This window comes from Neofelis nebulosa, chromosome 1 (genome assembly GCF_028018385.1).
Source record: "Neofelis nebulosa isolate mNeoNeb1 chromosome 1, mNeoNeb1.pri, whole genome shotgun sequence".
Taxonomy (NCBI): Eukaryota; Metazoa; Chordata; class Mammalia; order Carnivora; family Felidae; genus Neofelis; species Neofelis nebulosa.
This window is the reverse complement of record NC_080782.1, coordinates 13954476-13980736: the sequence shown is the minus strand read 5'-3', so window position 1 is coordinate 13980736 and position 26261 is coordinate 13954476. Positions and strand designations below refer to the sequence as shown.

The 26261-nt window shown below is 43.3% G+C and overlaps 1 long non-coding RNA gene across 1 annotated transcript; it reads right to left on the bottom strand.

Moving 5' to 3' along the window:
- Window positions 1-2891: 2891 nt before the first annotated feature.
- On the bottom strand, window positions 2892-24381 carry LOC131504121 (uncharacterized). Its single transcript, XR_009257797.1, has 3 exons — window positions 23758-24381; window positions 8362-8550; window positions 2892-6493 (listed from the first exon to the last, which is right to left on the bottom strand). It is a non-coding gene; the product is annotated as an uncharacterized LOC131504121 (long non-coding RNA).
- Window positions 24382-26261: the final 1880 nt, after the last annotated feature.

The window sequence follows — 26261 nt, the reverse complement described above, 5'->3', positions numbered from 1 at the left end:
TACGTTTAGCACAGTACCTGGCACGTAGCGAACACTGAGTCAGTGCTGGCTGGCGTTACCAGCAGAAAGACCTAGGCATTTAAAAAAAAAAAAAAAGAGAAAATACTGCAAAATGGCTCCACCGGGGACACTGGGAGCCCCCGTAACGTTTATCAGGGCAGCCCCGGCACCTTCCCTGTAAGGCCTTTCCCCCTTTGCCAGCTGCAGCAGAGAGTTGAGCGGAACGAGAAGTTTCTGGTAGCTTCGAACAAAAGCTGGCAGCGGTCGCGGGGCCTCCATTCCTCCCGTCCTCCTTGGCTTCCATCCACATTGTGCCAAGCAGAGCACCAACAGGATGTGGAGTCATCTTCCGTGGTCCCAGCTGGCTTTGATTGTGCTACGAAGATGTGGCTACTGCGGATGCTAGATTGAAAGCGTGTCTCAACTTCACCTCTCCGATGCAATGTTGTTTACGTTTGCCCAGTTCTTCCCCCTTCCCCTTGGGTCATTTAACGATCATGCCAAATGCCTTGTTTCTTTTAGCTGCATAGAGTCTTCATGCGAGATGTTTGAGAACAGTGACTCTCAGGGACATTTTACAGATCTGGAAGACAGTTCTCATAGCTACACAGCCTTCGCCTTTCCAAAGCCTGGCTCCGCACAGAGTAAACGCGAGCTTTCTAAAATCTAAGCCAGATCACGCTACTCCTCTGTTCCAAACCACTCACTGCCTTTGTCTCGGAGTGAAAACCAAAGTGCTCAGATGGCGGACAAGTCCTTAGATGACACTACAGAATCTCCACATGCCCCACCCCGTCTTCCTTTACTCTCCCCCTTGCTTGTCTTTGAATAGCCCCAAACATGTTCTTTACCTCAGGGCCTTTGCACGTGCTGTTGCCTCTGCCTGGAATGCTCTTTGCCCCCAATATCTGCTCAGCTCAGTTCCCTGCTTCCTTCTTTTCTCAACCCAAAAGTTACTTTATCAGGCAGGTCTTCTACAACTCTATATAAAATAAAACTCTTTCTCTCACCCCTCTTTATTTTCTTACTCTGCATTCATCACTACCTTAGGTATTCTACATTTATTGATTTGAGAGGTGGGGCGGGCTCCTGCACTAAAATGTGAAGTCGATAAGACAACCATTTTGTCAGCCACCGTGTCACCAGCATGTAGACGCCTGAAAGCACGGAGTTGGTGTCCAAACAATGGTTATTGAATGTGGAAAGAACCACTTCGCAAGGGATTCCACAGCAAGTGACCAGCCTACTTCTTGTTCATAGCTTTCTGATATTTTTTCCTTCTGTACTTCCCGCACATGACTCCAAGTTTCCTTTTTCATCAATATCCTGGGATATGCTCTATCATTCCCTGCTCCCCGACTCTTTTTTGCGATAATCTATATAACACTGTTGAACAAATTGTACGAACCCATCCTCTAGCTGCAAAAGTGTAAATCAAAATGTATCCCAGAGCTGAACTTAGAAGAAAACACTCTTTCAAGCCCAATTTAGCCCACTATCTTTGCCTCATAAGGCTTCAGACCCCCCCCCCCCGTAACAATGGATGTATTGTTTGCACTTTTGATAATCCTGGTGCACCCAGGTAGCAGCCTTTCTTTGGATTTTGCCTCAGCATTTTGATAGTGTGCTAGAAAGATGAGGTGAAATGTGCTTCAAGCAAGGCGCAGGCAGAGCCTGTCGGTGTAACTCCCAAGAAGTTGGACGTTTGAATTGAATTATATCATCTTTCCTTGTTCCTTCTTAAAAGCATTGACAGGGTGCCCGGGTGGCTCAGTCAGTTGAGCACCTGACTCTCGATTTCAGCTCAGGTCATGATCTCACTGTTGGTGAGTTCAAGCCCCACATTGAGGCTTTGCGCTGGCTGTGTGGAGCCTGCTTGGGATTCTCTCTCTCTCTGCCTTTCCCCAACTTGTGCTCAGTGCTCTCTCTCTCTCTCTCTCTCTTTCTCTTTCAAAATAAAATAAATAAACATTAAAAAAAAAAAGGCATTGACAAGGCATAGGGTCTGTGGCCAATACAGAATTTAAATTGCTAGGGAAAAAAATAAGGAGAGAACTGGAGGAAAGGTTGACAGGGTTCCATTGTTAAAGGAAGGAATGCTGATGGAGACAAACATTTGCCCTCACCTCAACTTTTGAGTAATAATAAAAAGAACCTTCTCAGGAAGAATGATAACAATGAGAACACAGAAATCTCAAAGAAATCAAACTAATAGAATTTTTATGGTCTTAATTCACAAACATGCTAGAAAATTCTAGACGTAACACACACCAATTCTCTTCCCCGTTTCTTCTACTCTTTCTATTAACAAGACTGCCTTATTCTGGGGCGCCTGGGTGGCTCAGTCGGTGGGGCATCCGACTCTTGATTTCAGCTCAGGTCATGATCCCAGGGTCATGGGATTGAGCCCCACACCTGGGTCCACACTGACCATGGAGCTTCATTGAGATTCTCTATCTCCCTCTGCCCCTCTCCGTGCTCGTGCGCGCTCTCTCTCTCTGTAAAATAAAAAGTAAAAAAATAAATAAATAAATAAATAAATAAATAAAAGACCGCCTCCTTCTCCTAGAACTTCCCCTGCCTCGGGGAGGAGATAAAGAAGGGAGAAGACATGGGGCGCTTGGGTGGCTCAGTTGGTTAAGCGTCCGACTTCAGCTCAAGTCATGATCTCACAGTCCGTGAATTCGAGCCCCACGTCGGGCTCCGTGCTGACGGCTCAGAGCCTGGAGCCTGCTTCCGATTCTGTGTCTCCCTCCCTCTCTGCTCCTTCCCCGTTCATGCTCTCTCTCTGTCTCAAAAATAAGTAAAAACATTTTTAAAAAATTGTTAAAAAAAAAAAAAAAAAGAAGGGAGAAGACACTAACTCCCTTCAGCCCTTCCAGGTGCTTGTTCACTGGGTTCTGGACTCCCCACCTGGCTTCCAACCTGACTCTATCCCCTACTAGGCTTGTGTCCTTGGTCAGCTTCTCTCTGCTTGATAGAAATCATAGTAATAGCGTCCGCTTCTGAGGAGCAGGGGGAGGATTTCAGGAGTTAGTAAATGCAAAGCACACAGAATGTTGATCGCACCCTGGGAGTGACCAATGGGTGGCAGCCCGTGGTCCCAGGAGCTGAGGGATTTCTTTGCTTCTTATTCCTAAGCTCAAGGTCAAGGATTTGGTATCCAAGTTGACTCTAAAGGGACCAAAGCATTCTCTCCTCCTAACTTCAGCTCCGCGGCCCTCACCCAGAGGCGGGGCCACCCGACCGCCGTCTAGACCACGGGTGGCTCTGCTCAAATGGCACGTCTCCTCTGGCACCAGCAATGCATCGGGAGGTTGATGCCCGGCATCCAAGCAGCCCCAGAACGGACAGCCAGGCTGAGTGTCTGCAAAAGCCACAGTATGAAGCTAGACGATGTGTTTGTATAGGTTGCTAAACGTTACTCCACAGAGTCTTGCTTAAAACCCTACATCTGTAATATTGTACAACACGATGCACGCTGCCCTAGGGGATGAAAACACAAAGGGGTGGGGGGGAATGCCTTCTCGGGAGGAGAGGAAGAAACGGTGTGCGGTTCCCGTCAACATCTTTACGGAAAGACCCCACGCACCGCGGCAACCACGCAGCCCAGGAGAGAAGGGGAAGCGAGCTGTCTTGAGTCCCAGGAGATGCCAAGGCACGTACGAGGAATGTTACGCAAGTTACTCGATCATCCCGACAACTGCGTGAATTAGCCATCGTTACCTCCGCTATAGCAATGAGGAATCTGACAGTGTTCAAGGACATAAAGTAAATGTATGACAAAGCAACCCTGACTTTCTTAGCACCGCTGTCGCACTCACTATACAAACACCAGGTCCCTCTGGGAGGGTTAGTGCTACCTGGGTCTGCATGTGACGGTCAGAATTTTACCACGTTGAAGATATCCACATCCTAACCCGGAGAGTCTATGAATATGTTATATTACATGGCAAAGGGAAATCAAAATGAGGGACATCAAACAAAGGGGGTCATAAACTGACTTGGAAATGAGGAGATTATCCCGGATGATTATCTGGATGGGTTCAGTGCAATCACAAATGTCTTTGTAAGTGAAGAGGGAGACAAAGGGCCAGAGTCAGAGAAAAAGATAGGACGCGAGAAGCACAAATAGAGAGATCTGAAGATGTTCGACTGCTATCTTTGAAGATGGAGGAGGTGACCGCACATCCGCCTCTCGGAGGATGAAAAAGGAAAGGGAACAGACTCTTCCCTGGAGTTACCCGAAGGAACAGCGCCCATCAACACCTTGATTTAGCTCAGTAAGACCCACGGTCAGACTCCCGTCTTCCAGAACTGTAAGATAGTAAATAGGTAAAACCAGGAACGACGAGGGGTTTCAGGATGATTCAGTGTGTCCTTCCAAGTGGTGTTTGTAGGGATATTTATCAATGCCACGGACACGGGGGAATCCAACTCAAGCAGATAGCTCCTTCAAGTTGTTTGACCATGATCACATTTCTAGACTTTGAGGTGACAGCAGTGGTAAAACAGATGAATAAAACTGCAGCTGAAACAAACAATGAGAGGAAGAAGGAGCCTGGAGAATCTTGAATTCAGAAAATAAGCTTCGTTGCATTCTCAGAGATAAATCCCGTGGGCAGACGGGAGACCCGCCCAGTGTGAAAGTAGCTTAGGAAATTGGATTTGGTCCATGTGTCCACAGAGAGAACATTCGCAGGTAGCAAGTATATCCTATCCAGAAACGTTTTGCCCTTAAACCTTCTTTACGGGCTCCCGAAACAAGTTGGTGCCTGAAGAATAAGGAAGGTGATGGGCATTACAAGTGCCTTCAGGGGCGTTTTCCTTCAGCCAAGAGAGAAGTGAGCAATACGCATCATCTCAGGGAAGGGAAAAGCAAACCCGCTGAGCAGGAGAGTGTGCTGCGTCTTGAACCGATGCCTTGACCCTGTGCTGCCCAGTGCAGCAGCCAGTAGCCACATGCGGCTTTCCAAATGCAAATTTGAATTTATCACAAGCAAATGACCCTCAAAACTCAATTCCTCAGTCGATAGTCTCATTTCAAGTGCTCGATAGTCACATGAGGCTAGTGGCTACCCTCTGGGACAGAGGAGCTATGCATTTCCCTCACTGCAGACGGCTGCCCTAGATCTGTGCAGTTCCAATATGGCGGCCACTAGCCATAGGTGGCTCTTTACGTTTGTATCAATTAAAATTAGAAACTCTGGGGGCGCCCAGTTGGCTCAGTTGGTTGGGTGTCCAAGTCTTAATTTCGTTTTAGGTCATGATCCAGGGTCATGGGATAGAGCCCCGTGTCAGGCTTCACACTGAACGTGAAGACTGCTTAAGATTCTCTCTCTCCCTCAGGCTCTCTCCCCTGTTTGTGTGCTCTCTCTCTCTAAAATAAAATACAGTAGATAGATAGATAGATAGATGATAGATAGATAGATAGATAGGTAGATAAAATAAGAAATTCTGCTTCTCAACCACACTACCACATTCCAAGTGCCCAGCAGCCATATGACTAGTTGCTACTGACGGAACAGCACAGATATAGAACATTCCCATCATCACAGAACATTCCCCTGGACGGTGTTGCCTTTTAGCCATTTTTCCTGGCTCTTTTTCTGGATCATCTGCATGACTTTCAGAGTCAAACTCCATGACCATCTCAGACAAAAAACATGGTGAGATGTAGCTGCACACTCTGGACCCTTGCCCCGTGATTTACGTGGCATTCACATCCAGGTTTTCTTTTTCTGCTGTCTTCCTTGCCCTCTAGGTTATAACAGTAACTCTCCCAGCCACAGTAGTGTAAGGACAAGCATCTCCTGGCTCAGGTTTCAGATACAGTTTCCAACTGAAAGAGGAGTCAAGGCCACTTCTAAACACCTCCTCCACTGCTCCTGCCCATTTACTCACCTTCAAGCAATGTGCCAAAGGAATTTGCCAGGAAAGCAGCCGAGGAGGAGTCAGAGTTTAAAGATTACTGGGCAGGGCTGGCCAGGACTTATTATGGCCCTCAGCTGACCCGCCGATCATGCATGAGAGCCCGCTTCGGTGATAAAAGAAGGTCTTCAACGTCAGTGGGGGCGGGGGCGACATCAGACAGCACTTGTAGCCCACATCTGTGCACCAAATATCCTGACATACGATTCTGTGGAGGTCCAGACACAGGGACACAGAGAAGACAGACAGACAGACGTGTGCGCGCGCACACACACACAGAACTCTTGCTACGTGTGACAGACTGTTTCCACATTATAAGCACATACCTTTGCAAAGCCCACTGATTCTGTACCAACATCACGGCCCATGGCCATTGAGGTTGCACAAAGCATCCCACTCCAGAAGATGCTAATTGGGGAGCTGGATTAATAGGACCTAGGTGATACCTTTTGCTAAGCTGGTCTTCCTCTCCTTCCTGAAAAATCCTTCATTAGACTCACTTTTGGGGGGGGTTAAATGACCGAAATAGATAGACGGTTTCCAGACAGGTAAGAATGTTCTCCTGGAGAAGGCAAGAAGATCCTGGATTTTACTTCATTGGTTGCCACATTAACTCGGATTTATTAACCACATTTATCTAGAACTTATTGTGGTTTGGGGAAGCACAAGGGTCGGCGTGGGGGGAGGTCAGTAACATACTTCCTATAAAACGCAGATCTTGTGGCAACAGAAGAAGGCCCTGGGTGGAATTCATAAAATCTCTAGGCCAGCAGCGTTAACTAGTCCAAACCCCCAGCAGATGGATACGGGAATCCCCACATCATTCCCAAAATGTAGTTCTCTAGACTCTGCACGAACACTGCAAAAGATCCATTTTATTTTGTTAATTCAAGCTGCCAGGGATCGGAACAGATCTGTCCCTTCAGTGTCTCCCCCTACATTTGTGTACGGGATACATACAGACGGAGACACATGCTTCTATGCTCAGTGTCTCTTAATCCCTAACCGCCAGCTGGAGCACAGACTCATCCTTTGGTTGGATTTATGCAGTTATGACAATTTTTCAGCCTCTCCCTCCCACGACTATAGGATAAACCTCCCCTCCGTATACTGCACGATTCTAGAGAATAGCTCAAGTTTCTGTCTGCTGCCCCTTTTCAAAAGCTTGGGTTGTAAAAGTAAACATACGGAGCATTTCTATAGCGGCAATGACCGTAATTTGTATATTGGAAGCCAACTCTTGTCATTTGAGATAGCCTCAAGGGCCAAAACCCTGACAGAAGTAAAGCTGATGGGGGGAAATCCACAGCTCTAGTTCGGCCTTTTCTGAGCCCTAGAGTAGGATGTTTGCGTCTCCTCCCAAGTTTGGCAAACTTGTACAAGCTGGGGCAGAGCGCCTTTCCGACTACGTGGATGATGTGCATTTCAAACATACCCAGTGTTGAAAGCACGCTGGCTTTCCTTGGAAAAACAATGATGAAGAGACGGTGAACTAAAACGCCCTTGCTTTCAAAGGAAGCACATCATCCATAGTATCTCTATAATATTGAGTTTTTTCAACGAAGGAAATGCAAGAATTTGGGATGTATCGAAGCTGGTGTTAAATCACAATGAGACTTCATCTGAAACGCCAGAAATTTATAATTTTTTAAACTTCTAAATCGAGTAAGAGCATGGGCTCCCTGAGTGTTAACAGATAGACTAGGACCTAATATGTTTAAAGATTTATCCTTTAAATAAAGAGGCATTACGTATTTAGTGATAGCTACTTTCAAGAGAAATGAACAACCGCCCATGGATCGTTCTGTTTCAAATGATTAACGGTTATGGAGACATTTGGGGACTGTTTTGATTGAGGTCCAGTGATTTTTCATGACAGTCGGCTTTTTTATTTACGTGATTAGTCACAAACTGTTTTCATACTTTGAAGGTGGAAATGGAAAGACCAAGGATCTTAGTTAAAAGATTCAACACTACATTTCCTTGATTGGTTTTTGCGTTTTGTTCTCCCTGATGGTTGGGGCAACACATTCCTCATTTTCCTAATTCTTTTCTAAGCTTCCTGCTCCTACTCTCCCTCATTCATTTGCCTCTCCCCTCTCCCTTCCCCTTCACTCTCCTCCCCCTCCTTGCTCTTAGCCCTCTCTCACAACTAAACACCCTGGTTATGGTCCCTGGCCTTATAAAAGTCGCTGATGTCCAATCCGTGAAAGAGCCATGTGTCAGTCCAGCTCAAGGACTCAGCCACTTCAAGAGACCACTAGTGAATCATGTCCCCAGGTGCCGGCTGCAGGCTCTTCCAAGAGGGGCTCATGGGTGTTCCACCACCTGCCAAGAGCCAGAAGCGTTTGGTTCTCCACTCTGCTCTCAAATCTTAGCTCTGTCCTTCTAGGTGTTTCCATCAGAGTGATTTAAATGCAAATCGCTTACCTTCGTTCTTCTGTGAAAAGAGGACAAAAACCAGTTTGAGATCCCAGAGGCACCCTCTGTCTTCTGATTCATTTCCATTTTTAAAACATTAGCCTGAAACATTAAACGTTTGATCCAAAAATTCAGGTATAGGGAGTCCAAGGAACTGGTCTCAGGAGGTCGGTTTTCAGGCCACATATTATGCTTACCCTAGAAAATATGAGATGTTGTGCTAATGAATTCACTCCAGGAGGAGATGCGAGGGCAAGAGAGAAGTTCTCCCTTGTAAGTCCCATTGGGACTTAGTCCCCAGCTCCTGCACTTTTCTGATGCACAGGTCTTCTCATCATTTAATCATACCAAGGAGAGACCTCACAATGCACATCTGGAGAGTCTCACACCTGAATCCTCCAGACTGGTTGTTTGCTGTGTCTCCTGGACGATTGGGGGTTACAAAAAGTGTTAGCCTTGAAACCTTACATCTGCACAGTGCATGACAGTTTTCAAAGGGATCTCAAAGATGTGATCTTATTGGACTTTTACAAGGTCCCGTGGCTTGCCAGTGGCAGAGAAAATAGACAGATGTAAGGTATCCTCCAGACCAGAGAGGGAGCTGTAGGGTCAACCCTGAATCGAAATTCCAGTCCCACCGTCCATTCACTGTGTAACCCGCGTCAATTTATCGCCCGTCTCTGAGCTTCTGCTTGTTCGTTTCTCAGAGATAATAATAGTACCTGCTTCACAAAGTTGCTCCAGGGTTGAGAGCGATGAGGAAGTCATCCGAAGCATTTAGCGTCATATCTGGCACATGTAAACTGTTCAGGACATGTCATTTATTATTATTAATAAATAAGTTCAACCTACATGAGAGCAGCCTGCAAAGGAATCTCTGACACTAAAAGTTAATCCTGTATGTTCATCAACTGGCAAGGAGAAGATCCTGAATTGGCAGTGGAATTTACAGACGCAGATCTTAGCATTTGAAGATAACGGCACTTTGTAAGCAACTAATGCTCCGAAACTCAAAAAGGCTCAGAGCCGTGGACAGGTTTTATTACTTGGCCTAGTGATTAAAACTTTGCTTATTATTTATAGACCATTATTTAGAAATAGTTGCAGTGTTGTTATTTCACTTTTTAGCTATGCATTATTCATAAACACAATTCATGCTTACCTTGACTGTTTTTTGGGTTCAGTGTTCTCTGGGTTTCCCAGACAATCAGCTGTTGGGGCAGCATTGGCTTGATGTACATGCCTCCTGCTTCTGCTTTTCTAAATTTCCTTGCTTAGAACTCTGAACAATCTGTAGCAAGTCTTGCCCCTCTCTAAAATGAGCTAATTTTATAAAATAAGAAATGTGATAATTATTTTTTTTAAAGTTTACTCATGCATTAAAACATACTCCACTCTTTTGTTCCATGCCTGCTCAGCTCAGAAGGGTGGACCAAACTGGGGGACACAAGTTTCTTTGTGTGCTAGGCAGCCTCCTTACATAATATAACTGTAATACACAAACAAACAAATAAACAAATAAGCTCACGGGCTTCTAAGAACAAAGACTTAATTCTCACTTATGTTACAGATCAACTGAGAGTTGGTTGTGACTCTGCTCTGTTGTCTTTTCATCCTGGGACCAAGCCCATCTGGATCATGTTGATCTCAAGGAAGAACAAGAATCCAATGGTGGATCCGACCAGTGGCAGAAACACATATCGGTGTGACCACATGATGACTCTTCAGCTTCTACCAGGAAGAGGCACACCACCTTTCCACTCATGTTTTTATAGAGCCCAGCCTGCCCAATGTTTGCTGAAGGAAATCCACCTATAGGGCGCAACACTGCAAGCCACGTGGCAGGAGTGGGCACACACATCCCTCCCACAAAGGGCAGCCAACGACAACGATAACACAGTCTACTCCACTCTAAGGCTTGGTTAACTCTCAACAGCATTCCTATCTGAGATCTTGTTCTATTGGTTTGGAGCCATTCCCAAGACTTAGAGATAAGTATGGAATGAATTTAAGATGCACTCTGGAATAGAACAAGGGTTGGCCAACTCTAGTCCGCTCCTATTTTTATATGACCCAAGAGCTATGAACGATTTTCACATTTTTAAGGGGTTGTGTTTAAAAAGGGGGAGGCAGAATATGGGACAAAGACCAAGTATGGCCCACAAAGTCTAAAATATTATCTGACCCTTTTACAAACAGCTTGTCAACCCCTGGCATAAACTTAATTTGAGATTACCTCTGGAACCTCCCTCTCGTCCGCACTAGAAGTGATCCATATCTATCCCAGTCAAAATCAGCTCTGAAAGTAAGAAATGTAGCCTCTAATTCAGTGCCTGTTAATCAGGGTAGAGTTACTCCTCTAGAATCTGGAGTCTAGACCCCAAAGAACCTGTCTATCCATATCTCTGAGACTGCACTTACCACATTGGGTTATAATTCTTTTTTTTTTTTTTCTACCTTCACGCCCCACCGAAGGACTATTATCATTTCTCTGAGGGAAGACACAGAGATGTCCCACACTCAGCCCAGTGCTTGACAGAGGTGTTTACACACACTTTCAATCGACTTGCACCAAACTACCAGCATGACAGAGAATCTTAGGGCACCAGCTCTCATTTTCATCATAAATCCCCTTGCTGTTCAATAAATTCCTTGACTGAGCTTATTTATCTGAAAAATCAAAATGGAAATGTTTGTCACCATAAGGCTTTTTTAAGTACTTACTTATAGATGGTAGAAGAAAGTTATGTTCAGTCCACCACAGTCACTGAAATCCATCAGACAACAAAAAGACCCCAAAGGTAAGGAAACTCCATTTTAAATTAGGTGAAGCAAGTCTCTGCCTCACATTAAAATTATAAAGAACATCAGTCAAACAAATAAAATAAAATGTAGTAAAATTAGAGAGTATGTAAGAGTTGACATAATTTCTTCAGAAGTTTCTCTCAAAGGAAGAACCATAATCCCGAAAGAGTAGCCTGACTCGTGACCCAACGCAGGGACATTTGGGAGGACACAGAGAGAGAGTTCTGGCTGCAGAACTAAGGAGGACTGACAGAGACCCGGATTCTGCAAACACATCAAGCTCAGTATCTAAAGTCTAGCACCCCAGTCCAGGGAAACTACCAGATGTTACAGAAAGGAAGGGTTAGTCACCAAATCAAAATGCAGGGAGTATGTGCTCGCTTGCTAGGATTGCTGGAACAAAGTACCACACACGGGGCAGCTTATCAACAAAAAGCTCTTGCCTCCCAGGTCTGGAGGCTGGAAGTCTGAGATCAAGATGTCGGCAGGTTTGGCTCCGTCTGAGAGATGTGAGGGAACCATCTATCCCAGGTCTCCCTCCTGGGCTTGTAGATGGCATCATCCACTCTCTGCCTTCATGCTCACTTGCCATTCTTCCTGTGTGTGTGTCCGTTTCTTCACGTGGGTTCTTTTACAAGGACACCATTCATATGGATAAGGGGCCCACTCTACTCCAGTATGACCTCCTTTTAACTAATTACATCTGCAATGTCCCTTCCTCCAACTAGGTCATATTCTGAGGTACTGGGAGTTAGGACTTTATTAATGTTGGGGAGGGGAAGGAGGAGGGCACACAACTCAACCCATAACACACAGAAAGACTGAGACTTGGGTTACACCATGAACCACCTCTACCTTCTCAATATCAGAGTCTGCAGTGAAACACCCTCTCTGCAAAAGTCAGTGATAGACGAGCAGCTGTTCAAATGATACTTCTTAATTCATTCTGGGGATTGCCCAGCTCACTCTGTCGCGCCCTTCCCGGCATCTCCTCTCAACCCTATCACTCCACATTGTCCTGTAGCAAATGCAGATAGAATGGGCTCCATTTAAACATGAGTCATACCCTATGACCCAGCAATAGCACTGCTAGGAATTTACCCAAGGGATACAGGAGTACTGATGCATAGGGGCACTTGTACCCCAATGTTTACAGCAGCACTCTCAACAATAGCCAAATTATGCAAAGAGTCTAAATGTCCATCAACTGACGAATGGATAAAGAAATTGTGGTTTACATACACGATGGAGTACTACATGGCAATGAGAAAGAATGAAATATGGCCCTTTGTAGTAACGTAGACGGAACTGGAGGGTGTGATGCTAAGTGAAATAAGCCATACAGAGAAAGACAGATACCATATGTGTTCACTCTTATGTGGATCCTGAGAAACTTAACAGAAACCCATGGGGGAGGGGAAGGGAAAAAAAAAAAAAAAAGAGGTTAGAGTGGGAGAGAGCCAAAGCATAAGAGACTCTTAAAAACTGAGAACAAGCTGACAGTTGATGGGGGGTGGGAGGGAGGGGAGGGTGGGTGATGGGTACTGAGGAGGGCACCTTTTGGGAAGAGCATTGGGTGTTGTATGGAAACCAATTTGACAAGAAATTTCATATATTGAAAAAAAATAAAAAATAAAAAAATAAACATGAGTCATACACGTAAATGCTCTTAACATAGGATTTATGTGTTGATAATGAAAAGAGAGAAAAAAAAGGAACCTAGGTAGAAAAGCACATAAAGAACATACATCAGAAGAAGGATCACTCTGGAAAACCAGGGAAAATATTTGCAAATTATTCCCCAGAGTCTCAAAGGAACTCAAGATTAAGCGACTTCTTTGAAAAGAGATCTTTCAAAATTTACAAAAAGGGAAAGTAAAGACGTTGAGAGTAGACAGGGGGAAAAGCCAGTTGGCAATGTGTGGGAAGGGAATAGAGGAATAGAATCATTACAGAGCTCAAAGCCACAACAGAGACAACAAAGAATAGGATAAACAAAATTTAAGACCATCACAGACTTGGAGAAAAAGTTTGAAGAAATTAAACAGAATAAAAAAGGAAAGAACAATGGTGAAAATAACTAGAAAGAACATGGTAAATATAGAAAGTGAGAAAAAGATTCCCAATATATGCATAACTGATGTCCTTGAAAAGATACACAAGCGGAACAGAAAGCAATATTACTTCTGAAATAAAACCTCAGCCCTGCAGACGAAGAGGGCACACATTTTCTGTATAAATTTATACAGACCTATTTATATTCTGTCTTATCGTGGAAAATTTATGGAGCCTCAAGAACAAAGAAAGAATTCCTCAGACATTTAGGCTGGAAAAACAAGTTCTTTCCAAGAGGAAAAAAAAAAAAATCACTTTAACCTCAGACTTCTTCCCAATGGTCAATACCAGAAGCCAGTGGATGATATTTACAAAGTCACACGGGAGAGTGTGATTCTCGAATTTCATATCCAGCCAAACTGTCCCTGAAGTATAAAAGCGACGTACATCTTCAGACATGCGAGAACCTGGGAAATACAGCATCCGCGTGACATTTTCAACAAAGACCACTCAAATATCCCAGTACAACCAGTATTGCACTCCAACTGAATCTAAGAGTCAGACAGCTACTCACTGTGTGACCTTGGTCAAGTTATTTAACCTCTCTGTGACTCAGTTTTCTCATCTGTATGGGAGAGTGTCAACCTCAGAAAACTGTTACACGAATTAAATGAGATACTACAAGAAAAGTGTTTATCATAATGTTTGGCACTTCATAATCACTAAATAAATACTATTTATCATCATCATCATCATTAGCAAAAGGTAACAGTATAGGCTAAATTGAAGCAACAATGGGATTATATTTCACTTAAAAAATTTTTAAGTTTATTTATTTATTTTGAGACAGTAAGAGAGAGAGAGTGAGCAGGGGAGGGGCAGAGAGAGACGAAGAGAGAGAGAGAATCCCAAGCAGGCTCTGCACCATCAGCACGGAGACTAACGTGGGGCTTGAACTCATGAACCCTAAGACTATGACCTGAGCCAAAACCGAGTTGGGTGCCTAACCAACAAAACAGAATATAAATGCTATGAATCCTGTCAATGTATAAAAATACATAACCAACAAAAATGGAGGCTTGAGGGGCACCAGGGTGGCTCAGTCGGTTCAGTGTCCAACTTCACCTCAGGTCATGATCTCGCGGTTCATGGATTCGAGCCCCGTGTCAGGCTCTGTGCTGATGGCTCAGAGTCTGGAGCCTGCTTCGGATTCTGTCTCCCTCTCTCTCTGCCCCTCCCCTCATGCTCTGTCTCTCTCTCAAAAATAAATAAAACATTTAAAAATATTTAATTTTTTTTTTTTTTTACCTGGGAGGGTTAAGAGAAGAAAAAGAAGAGAGGAAGTGTACATTTACTAATTTCCTCATTGTTCGCAGCAGGAGGGAAAATAAATAAAATCATATGGGTTACAATAAAGTTTAATCACCTATAAGCTTATTTTTTAATCTTCTTTACAAAGTTCTTAAAGCACTAATTTCCAAAGTTTGGTAATTCAGTTAAAATCAGTATTTTTTTAATTTTATATTATTATTATTATTATTATTATTTTGAGAGAGAGAGAGAGGAATCCCAAGCAGACTCCACATTTGGCATGGAACTGGACACAGGGCTTGATCCCGTGACCATGAGCTCATGACCCGAGCCAAAATCAAGAATTGGATGCTAAACCGAGTCACCCAGGCACCCCCCAAATTCAGTATTTTTTCTGTTAAATTCAAAAATTAAATTGTTTTTCACATTGAGCATTGAGCATATGATCCCCATTTTGTAAACAAATCTTGTATGGCATAGAGGTATTTGAAATGTTGATATGATTTTATTCCAGATGGTAGCTTTTAGAGTTTTGAGAGGTTTTTTTTTTTTTACTTTCATCTTTAGACTTTCTAATGGCTTGAATTTTTATCGTACACATCGATCACTTTAACAAAAACAGTAAACTTAATTTTAAATAACTAACATGCTTTCATTTTCACGCATGAAGTTTTTTACTTGAGGCCCAAAAAAGTATTCATTCAGCTATAAACACACGAAGTTCAATTCCACTGACTTCCAACAGGACAAGAGTTTGGCCGGGAAATAGTGCACTCGTTTTTTAAAAAAAATTTGTTTTTCTGCTGTCGTTGTAATTGAGAAATTACCTACCAACAAATCCAATCTTTTAGAACATAGAGAAAGCCCAAGCTGTCATGAAGAATGTGACATTTGCTTCACTGTGATAATTGTTGACTCTCATACTTGTTTGTTTGTTTATTTGTGTAAAGTTTATTCATTTTGAGAGAGAGAGAGAGAGAGAGAGTGTGTGCACGAGCAGAGGAGGGGCAGAGAGAGAGCGAGAGAGAGAATCTCAAGCAGGCTCTGTGAGGACAGCGCGGAGTCAGAGGCAGGGCTCGATCCCACGAACCGTGAGATCATGACCTGAGCTGAAATCAAAAGTTGGATGTTCAACTGGCTGAGCCAACCAGGCGCCCCTTAAAAAAGGTTTTTAAAGAGAACTCCTAAGCAGCAAGTAGATAAAGAAGTTTCTTAAGCCCTTTGAGTATGGCAGCTGTGAGCTAGGACGGACAGGGTTTGCTCAGGTCCACGCTTCTCAAGCCTGGCTGCATTTAGGACTTACTCCAAGAGCTTGTTAACTATACTGACACGATGCTGCAGTGTTCAGAGGGAGTATACTGATGTGTGTCATTTACTCTGAAATGTGGCACGAGATAAATAACTACGGGGCTAGACGTGTGAGAAGGCAGGGATAGAAAGATGTTAACCGTAGAAGCTAGGTGTGGAGTATACATGTGTTCACCCTAAAATTCTTTTATTTATTTATTTATTTATTTATTGCATGTTTGGACCTTTCCATCACAAATGTTGGGGGGAAAAGAAATATTAGGAAACGTAGCATGCTTGCATGAGGAAGGGAAATGATGGACCGCAAAGTACAGTGGAAGCCACTGAAGACTGAATTAGTAAATTAGATTCGGGAACTGTCCCCAGGGGGGAGAAACCAACAAACAACAAACAAACAGGAAAGAAGAGAGATTTAAAAAACATGAAATCATGAGATGCACGGGATGGTGGCAAGTATGAGGAATCCCAGAAAGACAGATAAATGAAAATCCCGAAAAAGATCTACGCGAAAAAATCAAGGAGATTTGAAAACCACGGATGAAAACACCACCCCCCGCGGACGCCGGTTTTGCTCTGCCCGCCTTCCCTCGTCGGTGAAATCGGAGGTGCTGGGGCACCGGACTGTTTCATGGTCCCTCTGTTTCTTCACTGCGACGACGTCCGGGGTGAGAGCTGCTAGCCGCAAAGAGGGAGGGAGGCTGGGACATCAACACGCTTTAGAAACCAACAGGTTTGGGGGCGCCTGGGTGACTCAGTTAAGGGTCCGACCCTCGATTTCGGCTCAGGTCAGGATTTGTGAGATCAAGTCCCAGGTCAGGCTCTGCACTGATGGCAAGGAGCTTGCTTCAGATTCTCTCTCGCTCGCTGCCCTTCCCTCGCTCATGTGTGTGCTCTCTCTCTCTCTCTCGCTCTCTCTCAAATAAACTTAAAAAAAATAAAAAGCCTTTTTTTTAAAAACCTTAGACAAACGAGAGGTAATGTCTAAGTGCAACATAAAGTCCGTGCAAGCTGAGCGGATCAGTATGATGTGAAACCCCAGAAAAAAGACCGACAAAAACCGCGTCTTGCACGGGTTGCTTGGACGGGTAACAAATAGGAAAGGAAACGGTCGCGTTGGTTTAGCTCAGTGTGTCTCAAATGGCAGCTTTTCTCTGGATATGTTCCTGTGGGTAGCGGGAGAGAGTTTCTTTTGCTGGCACTGTGGGCTCAAAGGGACTCTTCCCACCGTGCTGCGCAGTCACCTCCCAAGACTGTCAGCTGTCACCTCTAGGCCCAGCCAAGCTGCCCCGTGGTCCTCACACTATATGAATCATAAGGCTTTCACGACAGCGGATACAACAATTTGAGGAACCCCCTTCCAAGTGGGGTAAATGGATGCCCCCAGTGGCTTGGGAGGAGCCCATAGATCTTGTGACATTGGCCCTAAAACAAAACATGAGTTTGGATGAGTTAACAGCATTGCTCTCATCAGGGATGTATCTAAACTTATCCTGCTGAGTACAATCGTCCAAGGACTTCACGCATACGCTTTGTTAATCGATTCTAAGTGTTTGGTCTTCTGATGGGCAAAAAAAGAACCCACACTTGTATGCTTACTGAATTCTGCCAACCTCAGGGTTCTGAGACGTCGCACGCCGCATCTGTGAGCAGCCAATGTGCTGTGTATCTGGCCCGAATTTTTCACATACCCGTAGGTTTATTATAAATCGTACAGTGCCATGAAACAGAAACATTAATAACATCAACTCACATCAGAATACGTGCTCTTAGGGGCACCTGGGTGGCTCAGTCGGTTGAGCGTCCGACTTAGGCTCAGGTCATGATCTCGGGGTCCATGGGTTCGAGCCCCGCGTCGGGCTCTTGACAGCTCAGAGCCTGGAGCCTGCTTCCGATTCTGTGTCTCCCTCGCTCTCTCGGCCCCTCCCCTTCTCATGCTCTGCCTCTCTCTCTCTCTCTCTCTCTCTCAAAAACAAATAAAAACATTAAAAAAATATAAGAATACATGCTCTTACTCTCTCATTTCCTTTCTTTTACTAGAACACTACTCGCTCTACATTTCGTTAGATGTTCCAAACCATGAAATCACATATTCGAACAGTTAACGTGTGCTGAATACCGGCATTTCTGCTCTTTTAACTATAAGAATAACTTCCTTTCAAGAAGTGCAACACCGTTCATGTATATACATGTGTCTCTTCTTGCTTACTCACTACACATTGGACAATAAACATCAGCATTCCTTTTAAATCCTAAGCAAACGCTGAGGGGGGAACATACCTCGCTGGCTGGCAGGCGATTTTCCTTTCCTAGCAGCCGGCTTTCCAATTTCCCAACCAGATTTCTGCCCAACAAGCACACAAATACACCTTGCTCCCCTTTGTGGGAAAGGAAGTTGAACAAAGCTTGGGTAACTTCACGCCGCCCGGGAAAATGGCGGCAGAATCGTGACTGTGCTTTGCTCTGATGCTGCCTCCTAGGGGTTTTGTTCATGGGAACGCCAGGCCTGGCCTGGCCGGTGCCGGAGGAGGAGTAGACTCCACGAGACAAGCTCGGGGACCCAGGCACTCAGGGACACCATCCCGTCTCCTCCTGCCCCCGCTCCCAGAAAAAACAAAACAACACAAAAACACCTCCAAAGAGGTTCTTCTCTTCTCCAAAGAGAAGAACACCCCATGTGGGAGAGCTGTCAGAAAGAGGAAGGTGAGCAAAGAAAGAAAAAAAGGAGGAGCCTGTTGAAAATATCCGACAGCCTCGTGAGGCAGTGATTATTAAATTCAGCTTCTTGCTTTAATGAAACGGGCTGGTTCTATCAAGATCACTGTTGCAACAGAGTTCCGTGTGTTCGAGTCTGCGAGAGGAGAACAAGAGCGTGCAGGCCTGTGGATTTCCGGTCGTGCTCGGTTTTGTCTTGTTCACTCTTCTGAGGTAACCATTTCACTTCCGAATGAAACTGAAATTCCTCCGGGCTGGTCCAGAGCAGGTTAGTAAGAAGTATTTTGCAATGTGGCATCTTCTAGAAGCATGGGGCTTTACAAGAAGATGACTCACGTTCAGCCACAGGCGACTCACGTTCCTGTTCTTAATTGACCCCGTATTACACACGGGGATTTGAACAATGGAAAGAGTTCGGAAGACTTGGTTGCACCTCAGAATCAAAGAGAGAGGCTGTCTTCCGACCAACTGGACCCATCCCACGGCTTCTGAGTGTCACCGAATGGACCAAATAAAATTTTCTTTTTGTCACAGGCAGAGACATATACCCAGGGAGTTCTTTATCCAAAGTTAAAAGATTTCTTTCACCAGAAACAACCCCTGCCTCATCCCAAGCCAACCCGCACAGTTACCTCATGATATATATTTTTTAATTCAACGCAAATAATCGTGATATTGACAGACAGGCTGATTGACATAACTTAAGCTGCCTTACTTGCAAGAAACAGAAAAGAATTCCTTTTGAGGAACTACACGTTGAAAAGGGAACACAGCCCTTTGTTTGGTCTAACGCCAAGGGGAATTCGACGTAAAATGGATGTTGAGCCGACAGCTCTATTAACCTCAGAAAATTTTGCACAAAGTGGCTTGGCGTTCCGCGGAGGCCAGGAAGATCCGGGAAGGAAGGCTTGGTTTCCTCTTTCTGCTGATTCAGAGTCCTGCTCCAGACTCAGAAGAAAGATCTTATCATGGCCCTTAGAAAAAGCTTCATTGTTACCGTGGTCCTCGTTTCCTCGGTGCGCGGAAAGAAAAAGAAATAACATTTAAAGTTCACTCCTGCTTGTCAGCTGTTTGCAGCCAAGAGTTCATTCCTTACCAACATTTTCTGAACCTGTGCGAATATTTCAAAGGATTAAAGGCTGACTCAGGTTGTCTCAAGGATCGGGACTCCCCCAATAAAATTCTCGTCTCCCAATTACCCAGCACCATCGGCTGTAGCGGTATTCACAAGTTCTCAAATAATGTAGGACTTCTATACTACTTATCGCTTCTGCCGATAAAATCAGACATTAAACAGGGTCTACCAAGTGAGGCAAAGCTTTCTTTCATTCGGTGTCCTTATATGAACATTGGCGATTTCCAGTCTGATTGGATTAGAAGCCGAGAACATGGCCTCCGAAACTTACCTTTTTGGGAATTGATTTCAGTTCTCTTTGTGGTCAGTTACATGATTGGATGCTGTTAAGTGCCCAGAGCCATAAAAGAACATACATTTTCGGTAGGATATAAAGTCCTATACATAACTCTATTATGTTGAGGGTGTTCATAAGTTTTTTCAAACTCTATTCCTCCATATTTTTTTTGATCTGCTTGGTCTATTAACCTCTGAAAGAGATATATTGAAATCCCCCAGAACAATGTTTTTGTTTGTTTTCACGTTTTCTTGATATATCGATGTATTTTTACTTTGTATATTCAGCTTTCATGCTTAATGGTTAGCCATTTGGTTAAATGACATGGGAGTTATCACATGTAAAGACAGCACTATTTTCTCTGAATTATTTTGGACAAAACCCGAGAAAAAAATGCAAGGAAAACAAGTTTTTCATACTTCAAACAAATGTTGCTATGCTGGAACTAAAATTAAACAGTACTTAAAAAACTGAGAAATAGGAAAAAATTAAGAATTGCTCTGTTAAGGAGGTGGATTATCAATTATTCCCTAAATTCTCTAAACAACTTCAATTTGAGAATAAAGTAGGTGTGCCTGGCTACTGTCTCTGGGCAGCAATTAATTCCATTCAGAACGACCCATATCTGGTCATCTGTATTGTTTTTCTGAAGATGAGGAGTCATCAAGAATGCTCAGTGAGCTGGAGGAAGAAGAAACACATGAAATTCTTTGGCTTCTTCTCAGTGACCTCTTTCCTGCTTCAGGGAACAGCATGACTTAGGCTCAAAGAGGTTGGAGCAAACTGATACATTTTTGTAAATGTGAGAAATAGGAAGTCCAGAAAGACTTTTTTTTTTTTAATTTATTTATTTATTTATTTATTTTTTTTTTAATATATGAAATTTACCGTCAAATTGGTTTCCATACAACACCCAGTGCTCATCCCAAAAGGTGCCCTCCTCAATACCCGTCACCCACCCTCCCCTCCCGCCCACCCCCCCATCAACCCTCAGTTTGTTCTCAGTTTTTAAGAGTCTCTTATGCTTTGGCTCTCTCCCACTCTAACCTCTTTTTTTTTTTTTCCTTCCCCTCCCCCATGGGTTTCTGTTAAGTTTCTCAGGATCCACATAAGAGTGAAAACATACGGTATCTGTCTTTCTCTGTATGGCTTATTTCACTTAGCATCACACTCTCCAGTTCCATCCACGTTGCTACAAAAGGCCATATTTCATTTTTTCTCATTGCCACGTAGTATTCCATTGTGTATATAAACCACAATTTCTTTATCCATTCGTCAGTTGATGGACATTTAGGCTCTTTCCATAATCTGGCTATTGTTGAGAGTGCTGCTATAAACATTGGGGTACAAGTGCCCCTATGCATCAGTACTCCTGTATCCCTTGGATAAATTCCTAGCAGTGCTATTGCTGGGTCATAGGGTAGGTCTATTTTTAATTTTCTGAGGATCCTCCACACTGCTTTCCAGAGCGGCTGCACCAATTTGCATTCCCACCAACAGTGCAAGAGGGTTCCCGTCTCTCCACATCCTCTCCAGCATCTATAGTCTGAGAAAGACTTAATAGACTAGAAGCTACAAGGCAGTCCCTCAACTGATCTTGGTAAATCAACACTGCTTTGCGTTTGGACTTGACCTTTTGAGGAATCAAATAATGTCTGCGTCAATCCCAAGCAACAGAAGAATGGTGTCAGTAGAGGAATTCAGTCAGTATATGGCCATGGCTTCTCCTGTCCTTGAGGAAAAGAACCTAACTATTTCCAATATTCTACTGCCCTGGAAATGGCAATAGGTGCTTTTCTCTCTGTTGTTGACATAGGCAGGGACAATCAAGGCAATTCTGTCCGTAAATGGCCCTTCGTCATTTTTAGTGACAGCTGGAGGTCTTTAGAAACTTCTCTCAGAGGGTGCAGCAGGATGTCAAAGGAATTGCAACTTTTAGCAGGACTCTCAGAGTGCCAAGTTCAACACATGGTTGAAAGATGTTTAGTCCCTAATCGAGCAAATGGGACCAAGATGGTCCGAGAGTCTGCAGAGGGTGCCTGGTCTATAACCCAAGAAGGAGCTGTCTACATTTCTCCAAAAAGTAGAGAGGCAGCTTTTTTATATGTTTAACTGCACACCAAATAGGAAGGATCTAGACACAGATCACCTAGCGAGGAAAAACACAGAAAAGAAAGAAATTATTGAGACAATGGTAGTATAATTCTATTTGCCCTTACCTACACCTAGAGCAAGGGAAAGAACGGCCTCCAACCTTCCGTATAACAAGAGGTTTTATTTAACTACGTGAAACTTTAGTGCGTAAAGGCAAATTTTTCCTTTGATGAAGTAAAGGTAATTACCAATTCCTTTCTAACCATTTCCCTCTATATTTGACACTCCATCTCCTTCCAAAACTGCAAAAAGGTAGAAAAACAAAATGGTGGGTAGTTGCCGATTCTGGAGAAGAAGGAACTCTCCCCGGCAAAGTGAAGAGAGTACCATCCTTGGTCACTGTTGATGGGACAAGTCAACTTCTGACCCACCAGACGGGCCACAGAACTGGAGGAGGTGGTGATTCTGTCATATGTGTGTGTGTGTTTTTCATTTAAATTAAACTGTGCTGGGGCGCCTGGGTGGCGCAGTCGGTTAAGCGTCCGACTTCAGCCAGGTCACGATCTCGCGGTCCGTGAGTTCGAGCCCCGCGTCAGGCTCTGGGCCGATGGCTCAGAGCCTGGAGCCTGTTTCCGATTCTGTGTCTCCCTCTCTCTCTGCCCCTCCCCCGTTCATGCTCTGTCTCTCTCTGTCCCAAAAATAAATAAAAAACGTTGAAAAAAAAAAAATTAAATTAAACTGTGCCTTCCCGAGCCAAGCCAGGATCCAAAGTGTTCAGAGAAAGTAGAACTTCATGGGATATTTTGAGTCCAAACAGAAACAGGAAATTCCATTGACCTCTGGAGAGAGAACACGTTCCCTTGAGAAGTTCTCACTTCGTTTTCCGTATTGAATGAGTTCTGGATAGTTCGAATGACATCCTGAACCACACGCAAACAATCCCAACATCTCCCTAGTGTTGAGTAAAGTTCAAACAGCCCAAAATTGTTTTAAAACGTGGCATGTATCGAACTGCAAATGAGCAAAGTTAAATGCTGAAGTCACAGAAAAGATGAAAGTGGTTATTCATATTATTTATGAAAACTTGCCTACCGGAACAATTCAAACATTGAAACATTTTATTAGGTATAATACCTTAAAGTCTCTTATTCAAATAAATACGCTGTAAGTCACAGGAGGTGGTACTTGATGGCAATAAGAACTGTAAATCATCTGGCTCAGTTAATTACCTATCACTTACCAGAATGTAAATGAGGAAAGGAGAGAAGAGAAATAACATCTACGTAGCTCTTTCCATATGCCTACATTCAGCTGGGTTTTTTAGGTCACTTCTGTTGTTGAAGTCTCATAACGTTTTGATAAAGAAATAAAATATTTATCACTTTCAAAAATGTTACAGTTAAGAGAATTGAAGCTGAGAGATGTTAATAGCTTTACACACAGCTAAGAAGAATCTGGTTTTGAATCCAGGCTGGTCTGATTCCAAATCCGGCCAGGCTAGTGTCCATCTAATATTTGAAGGAGGAAAGGAATACGAAGAGAATAGAACAGCGCTGTCCAATAAAAATAGAATGTGCGGCAAACCAAGAAACAAACAAAACAAGTTAACAGTTCTCTTAACTTTAGAGAACAAACCGATGGTTGCCAGAGAGGGGGTGGGTTGGTGGGGATGGCTGAAATAGCTGATGGGGATTAAGAGTACACTTACGATGGGGGCGCCTGGGTGGCTCAGTTGGTTAAGCTTCTGACTTCGGCTCAGGTCATGATCTCACGGTCTGTGAGACCTGCGTTGGGCTCTGTGTTGACAGCTCACAGCCTGGAGCCTGCTTCGGATTCTGTGTCTCCTTCTTTCTTTGCCCTTCCCCTGCTCTCTCTCTCTCTCTCTCAAAAAGAAACATTAAAAAATTAAAGAAAAAAAGGAGTACACTTACGATGAGCCCTAAGTAATGTATAGAATTGTTGAATCACTATATTGTATGCCTGAAACTAACGAAGCACATTTGTTAACTATACTGGGCTTAAAATTAAAAACTTAATAAAAATTTTTAAAAAATAGAATGTGAGACACATGTAATTTAAATTTTTTTGTAGCCACATTAATAAGGTAAAAAGAAGCAAGTGAAATTAATTTTAGAAATGTATTTTGTTTACCCCAATGTATCCAAAAATGCTACCATTTCAACATGTAATCAGTATGCCAATTATTTCCGAGACAATTTATGACACAAGTTACGTTCTTTTTTCATCCTAGGACTTTGAAATCCAGTATATATTTTTACGTTTATAACTCATCCTAATTTGGACTAACCACATTTTAAGTGTTCAACAGCCACATGTGGCTAGTGACTACCATAGTGAACGGCACCACCCTGGAGCATGGATTTCTTAACAGATTTATACCATTCAGAAATTTGATCATTATAAATTTTGTCTTCATATAAGTGGCTTATTAAAATATTGATCAAGATAAGTTTCTCAAAAAGCGTTAAGCCTAGAGTTACAATATGGCCCAGCAATCTCACTTGTAGGCATATACCCAAGAGAAAAGAAATAAATGAAAACGTTTCAGAGAGAAATGAAACCATATATCTCCCCTCAAATTTGTACCCAAATGTTCACACCGGCATTATTCAAAATAGTCAAAAAGTAGAAACGACACAAATGTCTATCAACTGATCAATGGGTAAGTAAAATGTGTTATGCCCATAGAATGGAATATTATTTAGCAATAAAAAGGAATAAAGTGCTGACATATACCATAACATCAGCAAACCTTAAAAGTATTACGCTAAGTGAAAGAAGCCAATCACCAAAAAGCACATATTATATGATTCCATTTATATGAAATATTCAGAATAGACAAATCAATAAAGACTGAAAGTTGGTTAGTGGATACCTAGGGTTGGGAAGGTTGGGACGACATGGGGAGTGACTGCTCATGGGGACAGAGTTTCTTTTGGGAGTGATGAAAATGTCTAAGAGTGATCGTGGTGATGGTTATAGATATAAGAAAACACTGACTTGTACAATTTAAATAGGCAAATTGTGTATATGCTAATTATATCCCAATGAAGTTGTCATATAAAAGAAATAAATAACTTACCCGAACTCTCAAAAAATATTGAGCAAGGCAAAAGCTTAAATAGAACTTTCTAAGTAGATATTTATCTGTTCATCAATAATCATTAGGTGTGTTGGTTCTAAAACTACCAGCTCTCCTACCTGTACTGCTGTGATTCTATATTCCTAGTCTTATCTTCGAGGAAAGGACCCATTCAGCTAATCCCTAGGGTGAAATAGCTTGGAGTCAAGCACTTCATTAAATGATCATTAAATGATCGAGATAGGGTCCCTGCCCAATAGCGCTTGTGGTCTAGAGAAGTTGTCGTGAGAGAAACAAACAAATATAAGCCACTGGGAATAGACATATAATGGAGAGTCTATATAGAGACTCACAGGATGCTCTTAGGAAAATAAGATAAATGAAGCATTTCCTAGATCTACCAGTGCACGGCACTGATTAAAGCGAAGAAATGATTAAAATAATTGGTCATGGCTTTTTAAAAAACGTTTTGAATGTTTATTTTTGAGAGAGAGCGCGTGTGCGTGCACGCAAGTGGGGGAGGGGCAGCTAGCGAGGGAGACATAGAATCCAAAGCAGGCTCCAGACTCTGAGCTGACAGCACAGAGCCCGATGTGGGGCTCGAACTCACAAACCTCGAGATCATGACCTGAGCCAAACTCGGACATGGAACCAAGTGAGCCACCCAGGTGCCCCTGTCATGGCTTCTTTTTAGTGACATTATACTAAGTCATGGGGACCTCATTTTTTTAACCGCTCTTAGGAACAAATCACATCAAATTTTCTTTTCTTAGAATTTTGCCCAGATTCCTCATCGTGCTCATTGTTTCAATGGATTCTAGATTCCAACTAATCCCACATTTTAAAAATAGGGAAAAGGTTTAGCAACTCCAGTCTTGGGAATTTTGCTCGTTTCCTGATGATTCCTCAAGGAAGGGAGTCTGGTAAACAAAAGCTGTCAAAATCCAACCCGACACATGTTCATCAGGAAGCATGTTCACAAATGTTTTTAGCAGTGTTCTCCATAAAGGAAACAACACAAGCATCTATCAACAGTGTAACTATTAAAAGGCCTCGTCATTGGTTTACCAGACCATGGCACCCTACACGGTGGAAATAATGGATCAGGT